This window comes from Protopterus annectens, chromosome 15.part0 (genome assembly GCF_019279795.1).
Source record: "Protopterus annectens isolate FY-2018-M chromosome 15.part0, PAN1.0, whole genome shotgun sequence".
Taxonomy (NCBI): domain Eukaryota; kingdom Metazoa; phylum Chordata; order Ceratodontiformes; family Protopteridae; genus Protopterus; species Protopterus annectens.
The window spans coordinates 422,079,432-422,094,428 of record NC_056749.1 but is presented as its reverse complement, the minus strand read 5'-3'; positions in this window follow the sequence as shown (position 1 = coordinate 422,094,428).

Below are 14,997 nucleotides of genomic sequence, written 5' to 3'. Positions count from 1 at the left end.
TCTGGAATCCCAGGGGTGATGGGTGCAGGCCATCTCTGGCAAAGCATTGTGGTCTGTCGACCATGTCATCCCAGGCAGACAGATACTGGATCCCTTTAGAATGGCACCAGAAGCTTTGCCAATTGTTGAAGTCAATTATTTTGTCCTTGTACTGCGGCATCATTCTGGGCGATGGCAGAATGCTACTCAGGGCTAGAGTCATACCTGCCTGGGCTACAAGATCGGAGAGCTCTTCCATGTCTCTTTCATGTAGTCCAGGGAAGTACATCTCAGGTCGTTCACACCAACATGGGCAATGACAGAGTCATATTTGTACTTGTTGTGGAGTGACCTGAGTGCGTGGGTTATGTGGCGGATCCTGGCACCCGACAGGCAGTTGACAGTAACCTTCTCCTTGTTTAGCCTGGTGAGTGGGACATCAGTGTGTCTGACTATAGAGTCACCTATGATTAGTGTGTTGGGTACGTTGTTTTGCCTTATTGGCTGTGGTTGAGTGGCACACTGAGTCTGCGGGCTATGTGTTATTTGGGTTGTGTTGGGGGGGTGGAGGTTGCTTGCATTTCTGCTTTGGAGGTCTTTGTTTCTTGAGAAGATTATTGAGAGCCTCCACAAATGTTTTTGTGTTTCTATGTGTGGATTTTGGTGGTGTAGATTTAGTGAGATTATGTGATGAGTGTGGTGTGGTGCAAGTGTTTACCTTCTCCTCTTGACTGTCAAGTTCAGTCTTGATTGGAGAGAGCTTTACCTCCAGTTTGGCTAGATAAGTGCATCTCTCACAGGTTGTAGTGTTGGGTGATAGGAGGAGAGGGTTGTCTGTATACATGAGGCAATTTCTACATTCCCCCAAGGTGCCCAGATTTATCAGATAGACAGGAGATAACACTGGGAGTGGACCCTTGGACATGCCTGAATAAAAAAACTATTTTCCTCTAGGTAAGTTAGGAAAGTGAGTACAAGAGCTGCTTTTCTCTTAGCAAGTGAGGAAAGTAAGTACCAAAACTGTTTTCCTCTAGGTAATGAGGAAGGTTGAGTGCTATAGTAATTAGTAGGTTATTTAGTGCTTACAAGTTCTGAACAAGTGCTGATCACGAATAAGCAAATTCATGCGCTAAAGGTAAGAATCTGTATCTGGACTAAACTAGTTACAGGAAAGGGGGGAAACAAGTGCAAATGCAGGCTTCTAAATCAGAAAGTTGAGCGAGATGGAAAAACTGCCTAAATGGCCAGTAACTACAATTTCTGGGCCAGAACCACTCCTTATGTGGTAGATAGGTTACCTAGTGCTTACCACTCCCACTGATAAGCTAGAAGGCTTCCCTCCAACACAGAAAGCTTGGGGGGGGGGGGGCTCAGAAGCTTACATACAGTCCTGGATACAGCAAATCTGAATCTGGACTACACTAGTTACAGGAAAGGTATATGTATATGTATATATATATATATATATATATATATATATATATATATATATATATATATATATATATATATATATATATATATATATATATATATATATATATATATATATATATATATATATATATATATATATATATATATATATGTATATATATATATATATATATATATATATATATATATATACAGAAAAGTAGCTAAAACAGCAGTCAAAATAATTCAAATGCAGTGCAAGCTAGCACACTTGAGTATGTAGCAATGTTAGACCAAACAGTTTAAAAATGCAATTAAATTAAAAATGACTAAAAACAATGCAGAAGGAGTCTATTAGGTAGAATGAGGTAAAGAGAGGGGACTGGGGGGAGTGTCCCAGCTCAAATCTACAGTGGGGGCGAGCAACTGCAAAAACCTCCAAATTTAAACAACAACACAGGAATAGGGAGCGTGGGTATGGGAAAACCAACACCTTCAGCAGAGATCTGAAAAACTATACAGTGAAGCAAAAATAACAGTGCACAACTCTGAAGTCAGCCAGCAATTATATAAAATTAGTCAAACAACAATTACCAGTACACAACTCTGAAGTGCCAGAAAAATATACTCAGCTCTGTATATCTCCAGAGCACACTTTCAGGACACAGGAAGGCTCCAGCAATAATATGGTTGGCTTCTCTAATAAAAGCAGGTTGATTTTATGAACAGAGCCTGGTTTCACCTCACCTTGCTATTTTTCGTTGGATACATGCTCAATTTATTTCTTTTGTCTAACCTTTTTCCCAATAATTTTATTAAGGATAAAATAAGAGAATAAACACTGGCTAATACATTGATTATACTGAACAGACAACTTTTAACAACAATGAAAATGAAACTAAATCAACTAGGTACATAGGCCTGAAAAATGTTTGAATATTACTAACATTTTAAGAAAAAAACTTTCACTGAAGCAAACAAATAATGATTAAACAGGGTTAAAAATCAGTTCGGAAAGTCTCAATTAGGTTTGAAACCTTTGTCCATGGATTGTTAATAAAACTCCTTGGATATATTTTAAGTTCTTTAGTTCTGAATTCCTTGTTTATGTTTCTTCTAGTAAGGAGAGAAATTCACCAAAACTCGGACAGGTGGTAGAGCTCCATTTCTTTGTAATACATTTCCTGGCTACTGCTAATATTGTCCATAATAAGTATGAATCTAATTTATTCAAAGAAAAGGTTCCATCAACATTAAGAACAATTAAAGTTTTAGTTAATGTGAAGTTATCTGAAAATAAAGCTGAAAGAAAATAATCAATATCTCTCCAAAAATGCCTTAGTTTAGAGCAATCATAGAAAATATGGAACCAATCTGCATTACATGATGTTAGACATCTCCAGCAAATGATGTTATTCAATTTTTTGAAGTTAGCAATTTTGTCAGGAGTTACACATGTTCTGTGTAAATACTTCCAAGTAAATGCACTCCAATATTGACTCCAAAAAGTAAATTTTACTGAAGATAAAACTTTTCCTGTCTGGGAGAGACTATGTGGTAGGCTTTTAGTTACTGTGTTCCATTGCTTAGTTGTTAAAATGGACCTGTAACTTAACAAAATGGTGTATAATTTGGACATTAAATTGTCAAACTATTGATCATTAAATAATATCTCAGATATGAGAGTGATTAAGGGAGATTGATTTAAAAATGAAGAGTTCTGAATAATGCTGCATAAGTACACTTTGTAGTAATAATTAATCTTGCCATGATAAGGTATCGTCTTTCATAATTTGCTGAAGTTGTAAAGCTTCCAAGTCTTTAATACATTTTTTCCCACAAATAAAATGTTTAGTTTCCCATTCATTAAAGATGTTACTGTGAAGTTTATCCGGGAAGCTTTTTGTGAATTTAAATAGGATTATTAGGTCAAACCAGGATTTGATATCTGCAGTTGGGTATATTATGTTTCTAAAGTTGTTAATAATGTTAGTTGTGGGTTTTGTCACATTATATTGAACAGTGTGACTAAGAAGAAACCAGAACTTATTGGAGGAATGTTTGGAAGGAATTTTACATGACAGTGAGTTTTCATTATGTATTAAAGCTATATGGAGATCTTTCCAATTTGAGTTGTAATTTGAATCAATCCAATTTAATGTTATTTTGATTAATGATGCTTTGATATAGGTTTCCAAGTCAGGGAATCTTAAACCACCACCATCCCAAGATCTAATATGATGCGTATACACAATCCAGTTTTTGTTTGGGTACCATAGGAAGTTTAATAAAGTTTTACTTATGAGTTTAATATAATTATTCCCAGGATGGGTGTCTAGAGTCAGAACAATATATACTTTTTTTGGAAGGAGAGTCATTTTTAACAATTGCAGTCTGTCCTCAAATGAAAAAAAAAACATTGTTCTAGCTGCTTATGTATGTATTTACCTGAGATACTATGCTTTTATACTTTTTTTCTCTTGTTTTTTTCCAAGTTTTTGCATAAGGTTATCCCTAAGTAGTTTAGTGTATTAACTTGTTCTCCAATAATGCTTTGGTTAACTAGCTGAGATTTCCCTTTGTCATTAAGAATAATATGTTTAGATTTTTGCCTATTAAGTGGAGGCCTGAAATTTTTTGAAAGTTATATATTATTGTGTTTAGTTCTAATAATTTTTGATTTAACTTAGGTAAGGTAAGCAGAATATCATCTGGAGATAAAGCTATTTTAGAATTATATTGATTATAAATATTAATGACTTTGATTTCCTGATTATTTCTTATTGATGACACTAATATTTCTATGACAAGGGCAAATAATATTGGGGATAAAGGGCAACTTTGTTTGGTGCCTTTGGTTATGGGATGTACTTTGAAGTGAAGGGACCTAATTTGATGTATGCCAAATTATCTTTATAAATAGCCTTTATCATGGAAATGAAAGATACTGAAAATGAGAATGCTTTTAGTGTTTCAAACAAAAAATCCCAGTTTAAAGAGTCAAATGCTATTTTTATGTCTAGACTCACCAACAAGGCTTTTTCATTTTCTTTGTTTAAGAATTATATTAATGTTAATATTCTTTTGATATTATCATGAGTGTGTCTTTTATGAATAAACCCGGTTTGGTCATTATGAACTAAATGTGAAAGTGGAACCTTTATTTTGTCTACAAATATAGACATAAAGATTTTGTAGTCATTACTTAATAAGAAAAATGGTCTATACGATTTACATAGCTGTGAATCTTTGTCGGATTTAAGAATCAGGTTAATCAAGGAGCATCTCCAAGAGGGAGGGATCAATTTTTAGTTTGTTTCAACCAGGGTCTTATGAAGTAAAAATATAATTGAATCTGTAAAAAGCTTATAAATCTCTGCTATAATGCCATCTATGCTGGGAGCTTTGTTAGGTTTAAGGTTTTTGATTTTATTTTTGATTTCATTTAGAGTTATTCATGTCTTGAGAGTTGTACTAAGATTTTCTGGGATGGCATTCGAATTTAAAGTGATTAATTCTTGGGCTGTAACATTTTTGTTTATTTTATCAGAGTTATAATGTTTGGTGAAATGATACCTAAAGGCTTTTACTATATCTACAATATCAGAAACTGTCTTGTTAGTACCTTCATGTAATAATTTTAAGATATGACTTGCCTTGGAATGTAATTTTGCTCTTAATGGCACATTGTGCATGTGTTTGGAGTAAGAGTATAAGTGTTTAATTTTATTTTTTCTAGTGCTAAGTTTGTTTTGTGTGCCAAAATATCTAGATATTTCTCATTTACTGCATCTATTTTCATTTTTGTTATTTGAGGTTAATTGTGATAACTTGGATCTCAAGGAGGTTAATTGAAATTGTAGGCTCTGTAGTTCTGATTGCCATTCTTTAAGTTTTTTCTTATACTAGGCTATAGTTTTACCATAAATATATGTTTTTAGAGCATCCCAAATCATAATAATGTTTGTTTTAGAGTTATTACTTGTCTCTAAGAAGAAGTTTAATTCTGATAATAACCATGGTTTAAAGTTTTTTTTAGTTTGGTGATATAGGCAGGAATTCTAGTAATAGTATTTAGTTTTGTGAAGTCTATTTCTATAGCTAACATAAGACAATCATGGTCTGATAAAGGACATTGGAGATATCTATTCTGGTTTGAGTTTTAAATCTATGATCAGTGTGCATATAACAGAGTGATTTGTTGTTTTTAGAGTTATATGTATTGTAAAGATTATGAGAGTTTTTCCATTTCTTAAGAATGTTAGCAGTGGATGTCAGTCTAAGTGGATGACTACTTGTGTTAGAATTATCTAATAAGCAGTCAAAATCATCCACTAGAATCAGATTCCCTTTTGATATACTATCAATAAAATTGAGATGTTGTTCAGCAGTTGAAGCACCCAGTCATGGGAACCAGTAAAGGTTAACAAGTGTCCAAATTCCATGATTGAATTTTACGATAGTGATAGCTAGTAGCTCTTCATGCTTATATAATATTTTAGTGCAGATAATATCATTCTTCCATATGATCATCACTCTTCTCCTTTTAGGACTTAAATGAAGCATGAGCCAGTATTGTATAAGTGTTTAATTTCCAAACATCATTTTCTGTATTTTTAAAATGCGTTTCCTGTAGGAATACTATTTGTGTTTTTTTAAGTTAAGGTATCTCAAAAGGTTTGACCTCTTCTTTGAATTATTGATGCCATTTATATTAAGTGAATATAAAGACAACAACATGGTGAGTTATAGGAGTAATTTCTCCAATAGTCTGTAATAATTGATTTTATTATCTCAAAGCATTCAATGAAAGGTTGAGACTTCCAAACTTTTATTTGTTTAAGTGACATGTTTGCAAGAATCATGACTGTGAATATGATGTGAAATATATTATAATCAGGCCTAAGTGCAGAAAGAAGCAACAGAATGATTGTACTAAAATGTAGAGAAACAAATAATGTATTTCCCCAGCATATACATGGAATTAAAAAATCCCCAGTTTGAAAGATGAGCTAAAATCAATCAAACCGCTTTCCCAAACCATCATGAACATACCTGTCAGCTCTAAAATGTACTAGTAAAGAGACTTGTGCTGTAAGCATACACTTGATTGAACAGTTTCCACTAAGTTATTAGAATGTAGTGAGGAAAAAGGAGACACTTACATATATTAGTATCTTAAGTTACAGATGTAATACTGGATGTTGAGGTTCTTTGACATGAATTACTATACAACATCAAATGAGTTTAAAACAAGTCAAAATCTATCTAATAGCTAGAGTCAATAAAATGTAATATTTTAATTACATTATCCAAAAATAAACAGGTAAAAAGGAAGTTGGGCTCCTCTTTTATAATATATATATATATATATATATATATATATATATATATTTTTTTTTTTTTTCAAATGACTGGTGCACATACATTAGAAAGTATTGTGAATAACAGTAATGAACATCAAAGGAGCCTATACACCAGCTCAGACATTTATATCTGGTTAGAGTATATATCAGTCCAAATGAAAGTCTTTCATTTTGTATTTAAAAACATATTAATTAACCAACAACTTGTGTAAAAATCTTTGGGACTGTGTAATAAGTATATAAAAATGCATAAATGATTGCTTGAGCATAGTTATTTATCAACACTTTAATCTTTTGTTCATCTATATTGTTCTAATCAAGTAAAACCTGGATGCAAGAGTAAAAGCTCCCATAGATTTCTCTTAAATTAACATTAAGGGGCTTCACAGTTACCTCAGTGAAATACTGTATATTAAAGTACATTTTGTTAAGATGAATAGATAATGCTGGATAGCATTTATTTTTATAGGATTAAAAGTCTGAATACATTGTTATTTATATTATTTGTAACAAGAAGTAGTGAATGACCAATTCAATAAAGCTTGAGTGAGGTGACTACATTAAAATGTGCTTAATGCTGACTGTTCACTATCACTGCAAAAATTAAACTTCATAAAGTCTATTCTTATAATGGTAATAATGCAGCGTTATATAGCTACTAAGCATTGTTAAGTAAAGGTTAGTGATGATTGTTACATTTCCTGTATTTTTAAAACAAACTTCTTTACATCATGCTCTATTTCATCTTCTGTTTAGATGCAGATAATGTATTATGTGTTATATTCTAACCATTCATCTTGTATCTATTTATTATTTATTTTACTTCTGCAAGTTCTTCTTAACTTACTCTTGTTTTGTTTTCTAAACAATCTCAGTTGGAGTGTAGCCACATTTGATATTTTACATATAATAGAGAAATTCCAAAAAACTTTGTAACAGAGAATCAAGTTATATGCTCATTAAGGAAAGGAACCTTATCTTTAACTAGGTTGTACTGATGTAAAAATGCTTGCAGTTTTTTTAAGTTTACCACCAGAGAGTTTAAAGGTCAACTCATGTATTTTAATCTATGTTAAATCTAGTTGTTTACACCTTTTATTCACCTCATAAAAGACAGATGATTCTTAGAAGTGTTTCTTGCTCAAGATTCTTACAGTTAAAAAAGTTTCTATAAAGCCAAAATCTGCAGACTGAACTGGACTTTAGGCCACTATCTTAATGCAGCTATCTACAGTATCATAATCACATTTAACTCTGTGCTTATTCACCCTAAGAGCTGTCAGCAAAAGATTCTGAGAAGCAATGTTTGACAGTGGCATACAGGACCATCTCACACATGTTCTTGTCCCCATAGTAATGAAGGATGTGATTTATTTTTTTTTTTTTGCATATAACTGCCTTAATGTCTACAATTAGCAGGGCTACAACACCTTTTTTGTTTGTAACTGCCTTAATATCTACAATTAGCAGTGCTATAACACCTTATTGACACAAATGTTATTAGATGACGCCCATATAAACCCTCTAGTGTTATGCAGCAATATGGAAAAGCTGTTAATCAGGTTCTGCTGTACAAATATCTTTACTTGTCTTCAGTCTAATAGAACTTCCTTGGCACTGAAGCTTGAGGGTACAGTTAGAACAAAATGTTCTCAAACGCTTGCACAGTTTGCTGTCTTCAAGTATTACATAATCAGGAAACACTACTAGAGACTTTAAATTGTGTTTCTAAGTCTGGACTGGTTTAGGCTTATACTGTCAGCTTTAATTTAAATTAGTAATTATATTAAACTGTTATTTCCCAATTTCTAAACATCAGCTTGAAAATAGTAACGTTTTATATAAATAAGATAATCTAACTTGCTTAAATGCAACAGTTCAAGTGTTTTCAGCTTTAATTAGGAAGTTTGAAGCCAATGGTGCATCTCCAATACTGTTCCCTACACTTCCTGTAGGGTACAACATAGCAGAATGGACCAACAGCTTCCAGAAGACTTAGGGAAGACAAGGCAGTTTAAAAATAGCTTGAGGGTCATCTTGAGGTAAGAAAAAGTTTCACCTCAAATTTAAATAACATTCTTTGAGTAAAGAAAGACTTAGTGAGGTAAAGGGAAAAATAAAGATAAAAAAGGGTACCATGTTTACTAATAGATGTTTCTCAGTGTAAGACAGTCTAACAGATACTCTAATATTAATAAAACATTAAATTGAGCATTTAAGGTTAAATAAATGAACAAACATAGATTATCTAATGTAATTAAATTATTGTGACAGTTTATATTGTGTAGTTGGTTAAACAAGCTGCATTAGTATATTAATAAAGATTTATACATGTATGCAGCATGGAGCCCTCATCCTCAACTCACTTAAAGAAACAGGTGCACATATTACATTTGCGAAAAGTGCCTTATTTGGAAATCAACTTAATTTTGTTTTTGTTTTCTTTTTGGCTATACATTATCTCAGTATGCAATGACATTAAACTTTTTAAAGCAATTCCTTAATATTATTGCTGTAAGTTAACTACTTGCTTTGTGTGTTAAATGGTATTTAAACAGCATTATTTACCATAATGGTGCAGTAAGTAGGAATTAAGAGACATTAATCACTTTAAAAAAAGAAGAATATTTGATTATTTATTTGCAAGTTGATTCTTTGGGAGATGAATTTGTTGTGGTAGCTGAAGTCTCAATTTTTTGTTTCTTCTTTTTGAAATCATTCTATGTATTTTTCTCAGATGTTCTCTTTAAAGTACCAGAAGAAAGGTGAATTTTGATTTTTACAGGATACAATATTTGGGCTCTGATGTTGTTTTGTTTCAGATGTTTAACTAATGGCCAATGTTTCTTCCTCATTTCCAGAATTCTCACAGAGTAGTCATTGCCAAATCTGATGGGGTGTTGGTTAAATTTTAATTGGGCTTTCCTCCAAGCTGTTTTTAACTCTAGTTCCTTATCAATATAAGAGAGGAATTTTACAATACATCTCGGTGTTGCTGTGGGGGGTGTGGACACTGGCTTCCCAATAGCCCTATGGGCTCTTTCTTTACCAAACAAGACCCCTTCTTGCCAGTCTAAAATTGTGGGAATCCAATCATTCAAAAATAAAACCTTCTGTTTTCTCTGGTACTCTGAAAATTCAAATATTGCATCTTCTCTCCCAATTTTCAAGATCATCAATTTTATTCAATAGCCATGTGTTTTGTTTGAGAAGAAAGTCTGTGTGCAGTTCATCCTCCTTTAATCTTCCATCTGTGTTGGTTATGGCTGTCTCCATGTCCATTATTTTATTCAGATGTTGTTGAAAAAGGTCTCTAAAACTTCAGTTTGTGTAGAAATATTCTTACTTAATTTCTCCAGCTTTTGTTGGAAGTCATCTATCTTCAGTGATAGTGACTGTAGAGTGGAAGCCACCAGCTGTAGTTCTTTCCTCAGTGCAGCTTCAGATTTTGAAGACTTGGAGCTGTTCATTTTCCTTCAAGTTTAGTCTCAAATAATTTGACAGGAATTGTTTGGAATAAAAACTTCAACGTTTGTAAAGTTAAAGTTTAGACTATTCATAACTAGATTTTATAAAATTTGTGTATATATTAGTCTAATTCCTGTATATTATATTAATTTTACAGAAAAAGTGCTGTGCTTAGCTGGCCATGTAGGCTCTGCCTTCCTTGTCTAACTTTTTAATTGTCTCACAATCAAGTGTGCAAGCATCCATTATTCTTAATTGACTCACATCTGAGCTTGCAAACATCCATTTCATCAATTAATGCTGTTGATGTTGAACTTGTAACTTCATTTTGCTCTGGATGTATTCACAGCTTTTGTAAGGTCAGGTCTGTTTTTCTTTATAGCCTACCTCTCATTTCATTTCATATACCATCGGATTATGCTATTTTTATTAATGAGTACTATAACTTACCAAATTTGCAGCCATTAGCCTTGCTACTTAGCACAATAATTCAACATCAATTGTGTATATATAGAGTCTTGTAGTCTTGTAAAGAATAATGGTGAATAAATGTTATATTTTATTTATTTATTTTATTTTATTTAACATTTATTTACTGGGAAACTCTGACTTGAAATGAAGCCATTTTTCAGCGGAGGCCCCTGGAGAAACACTCCAGAAGCATGTCTTTGTAACGTGGGAGGAAATCAGAGTACCCAGGGAAAACCCATACAAATGCAGGGAGGACATGCAGACTTCACACAGAAGGCACTCCAGCTGAGAATCGAACTGGAGAATTTCTTGCTGTGAGGTGACAATGCTACCACTGCACCACTGCGCTGTCCATTCTTTGTAGTTGTTTATATTCTTTGTAGTCACCAATAATTCCTGAACAACTCTCTAATTTCCTGTATATTGTCTTTGTCATCTTTAAGAAAAGGAATAGAGTCACAAACTTTTAAGCCTTCTTCCCCACAGGCATGAAAGAATGTAGTTCATTGTACCATTTCAAGCTTCTCATCTAATTCACTCATGGTAAGGGAAGAAAGTAAAATTACTGGATCCAGAGATCTTCTGGATTTCCAGCAAGAGAACTATACAATATATGTGTATATTTACTTAGACACATAAACTTCTTAAAGCAAATACATCTCTTCCCAGACTGAGTTCTACACTACTTCCAAATATTTCTTAATTTCTGATATTATCTGATGTCTGTCTGGAAGGTAAGTATAAAAAGCATAAACAACAGGGCTGTGATCAAACCTCCGTGAATTCTGCAGTCAGATAATATTGTCTAAAAAGTGGGTGCACCTCTTGACATACAACTTCCTGTAATTACAAAATTAACATTTAAGGATATATGTTCAATATTCTACAGATAGAGCACAGGTCTACTTAATTATGCACCGTGCCCAAACATGTAGGTGGAAGGATGTAGCAAACAACATCTGAATAATTATTCTCGCTCCAAGGTTCCACAACCTCTGTTTAAGGAGGGTATGAGTTTCCACAGCAAAAGAACATTTTCCCCTTTCCCTAAGTTTATGTGACCTTTGAATAAGAATAATATCATGTGGAGTATGGAGGTGCATGGACTTCCTTTCTTACAAAAGTTCTGTAAACATCAATGCTTACTTTAAATTTAGATTTTTGGTTTAATGTTTAGAAAAGTGAAGGAGTAAATTACAATATATGCAGAATAAAGATCGGGAGGAGAAGTGAGGTTTAAGGGAAGGCAGGAATTGACCAATTTATGAAATGCTGGATTGAATAATAATTGTTACAATGAAAAAAAACATATGTTGCACTGCATAATACAGGGGTATGAAAATGTTTTCATTTTTATTAATGTATGTCTATGTTTTAGCAATAATTTAATAAAAGTGTTTTAAAGCAGAAAATGCTTTCTTTGTTATGTGACATGCTGGGATTATGCATTAATGGAAGTTTCAGCTTCTTGCAGTTTGAGATGTTACACTTGGCAGGTTTATGTTCATTTATGCTTCTATAAGTTACACTATTATAGCTATGAGAAGGGTAGCACAGATTTCAGTTCCATTTGGCCACTGCGTGCTGGTTGCATGAGTACTGGAGTGATCACTGTTGGGTACACTAGTGTCACTGACCTGATGCAGTATACATGTAACATATGTCTGTGCTCTTTGTGCTATTAACATGGCACTAGGCTCTGTGGCCTGTTAACTGACAGCTATTTTTGAGCTCTGTACACTAAAACGAGTGGGGAGGTCACACAGAAAAAACAATCTGTAAAAACGAAATGAAAACTCCAATCAAGCTGTAACTTCCAATGAGTGACCTCTCAAACCTCTTGAGTCAGAGGTCCATGGGATATATGCAAATGACCATTATAAACACCAGGTGTTTTAGCTAATTGGTGATTCTGAATGCCTATGACTTATTTCGTCATTTTAATGGACAATTTCAGGCCAGTAAAGCCAAACCCCACTAGCTGTGGATATGCATATTTCAGCCATGTTATGGCCTCATTAGCACAGGGCAAGCAGAGTGTTTGACTAAGCTAAAGAAACACAGAGCTGTTATACCCAGCTGATGTCCATAGGTTCATAGGTTGGTACTAGGCTATCAGAGGTTCCTCTTGAAGAGGTCCAAAGAGGCACTCTGCTTGACATGTATGGGCAATCTATTCCAGAGTCTGGGAGTCTCTGGGTCAGGAACCTATCCCTCCAGCATGTTTTGTTTATTGTGATGACAAGGTTTAGATCCCTGGCTGAGGGATTGGGATTTCTTTAAGTGTAGCATGTCCAACAGCTCTGGGTTTGAGGCATCTGCTTTAGGCCTGTGATTTTTTTAGTGAGGTATTTCTGAGGCCTTTCCAGTTGTTGCAGATGTCTTGTGAGGTACATACCAAATGTATTCTATAATGGGTCTAATGAGGGATGAGTACAGTGGGACAATGACCTCCTTTTTTCTGGATGAAAAGCCCTTCGTGATGAGGTGTGCCACATAGAAGGATTTCCTGATTGTTGTGGCGATGTGGTTATTGAAGGTGAGACCACTGTCCACCTGTGCCCCTAAGTCTCTTATCACACTTTCTGTGTTTAGTGTACTGCCACCTATATGGTAATTCATGGATACATGTTTTTTCCCAAAGGGGATAACAATACATTTCTTGGCATTGAGCTTGAGCCCATGGCTCTAGCACCAAGCATCTGTTTCTGTAAGGCCCTTTTGTAGAGTATCCACATCATTTGGGGATTCAATAATGGCTCCCAGTTTGCAGTCATCTGCAAACTTTGTAGTCCCTTAGTGTTGACCTGTACTTCAGAGAAGTAGATGCCAAACAAGCCCAGGACTGAACCCTGAGGTACTCCACTTGTCACTTGTCTGAAGCTGGATTTTTTACAGTGTGGGTTCTATCAGTAAGCCATTTAGCAACCCATTGGGTGACATAGGGATTAATGCCCAACTTAGTAAGTTTATCTATGATTCCAGAGTGGGGATGGTGTCAAAGGCCTTGGCAAGGTCTAGATAGGCTGTGTGGACCACCTTACCCTTGTCCATGGCTCTGGAGACTGATTCAAAGAAGTCAATCAGGTTCACCAAACTGGGTGTGGTCCAGTGTTTGAAGGTTGCCAATGTCTTTGTTTATAAGTTCCATGCATGGCCTTGCAGATAAGGCTTGTCAGACTGATGATCCAAGGTGGATAGGTGAGGCTATGATTAAACATGACACTTAGGTGAGGTGCCAGGTCATATTGTAGTTCATGTAGTACACAGCCCGGGATGTCATCTGGTCCCATGGATGCTGTATTCTTGGCTTTAGAGAGTGCGTTTTTATCATTAGGGTGACTGCAAAATATCCCAAATTAACTAAAACAATGAGTGAGGAGGTCACACAGAAAAAACAATCTGTAAAAACTAAATGAAAACTCCAGTCAAGCTGAAACTTCCAATGAGTGACCTCTCAAACCTCTTGAATCAGAGGCCCATGGGATATATGCAAATGACCATTGTGAACACCAGGCGTTTCAGCTAATTGGCGATTCTGAATGCCCATGACTTATTTCATCTTTTTAATGGACAATTAATACCTCTCAACCTCAATGGAAGAATGGAAATGAATGAACATGAGGGTGTTATAAGATATTTTTGATGTGCTGAATTGAAGACCCCTACTTATTTCAATAGATGCTGTGGGATCTTTTACATCCACCTGAGATACCACCAACTCACAAATGTGACCTTGATTTAATGTGTCATCTGAAGGATGACACACATAGGAGTGCAGCATCCCCTTATGCTGCACTGCAGTGTCAGCAATCCATCTACCTGGTGTGGAAGGAGAACCCATAGCCTTCTGCACCACAGGTGACTGTGCTCATACCTCTCAACCTCTTAGAGCAAAAAATCTGGACAAACTTTGACAGAATGGGGGGGACAAATGACCAAAGATAGGGACATATTTTAAATAGTGTGCTTATAAACATAGAAAGATGCTAGAATAACAGGGTTTGTCTTTGCATGCATTATTCTGAAGGGTATCAAGTGTGAAACACAAATGAATATCATTATTTAGTGACTTCAGTCCTCAGATCATCCTAGTAATTTGCCAGAAAATCACAAATTTTATGAGGAACAGACCAAAAATATGAGGCCAAAATATGGACAGTTGAGAGGTATGACTGTGCTCCCTGTTCCACTACTGACAGTGGCCTACCTCTCATAGGCAGTAATACAGCTTTCCTTCATCATGATCACTGCTCTTACAAGCATATTAAATTACAGTAATGGTGTTCCACGTTTT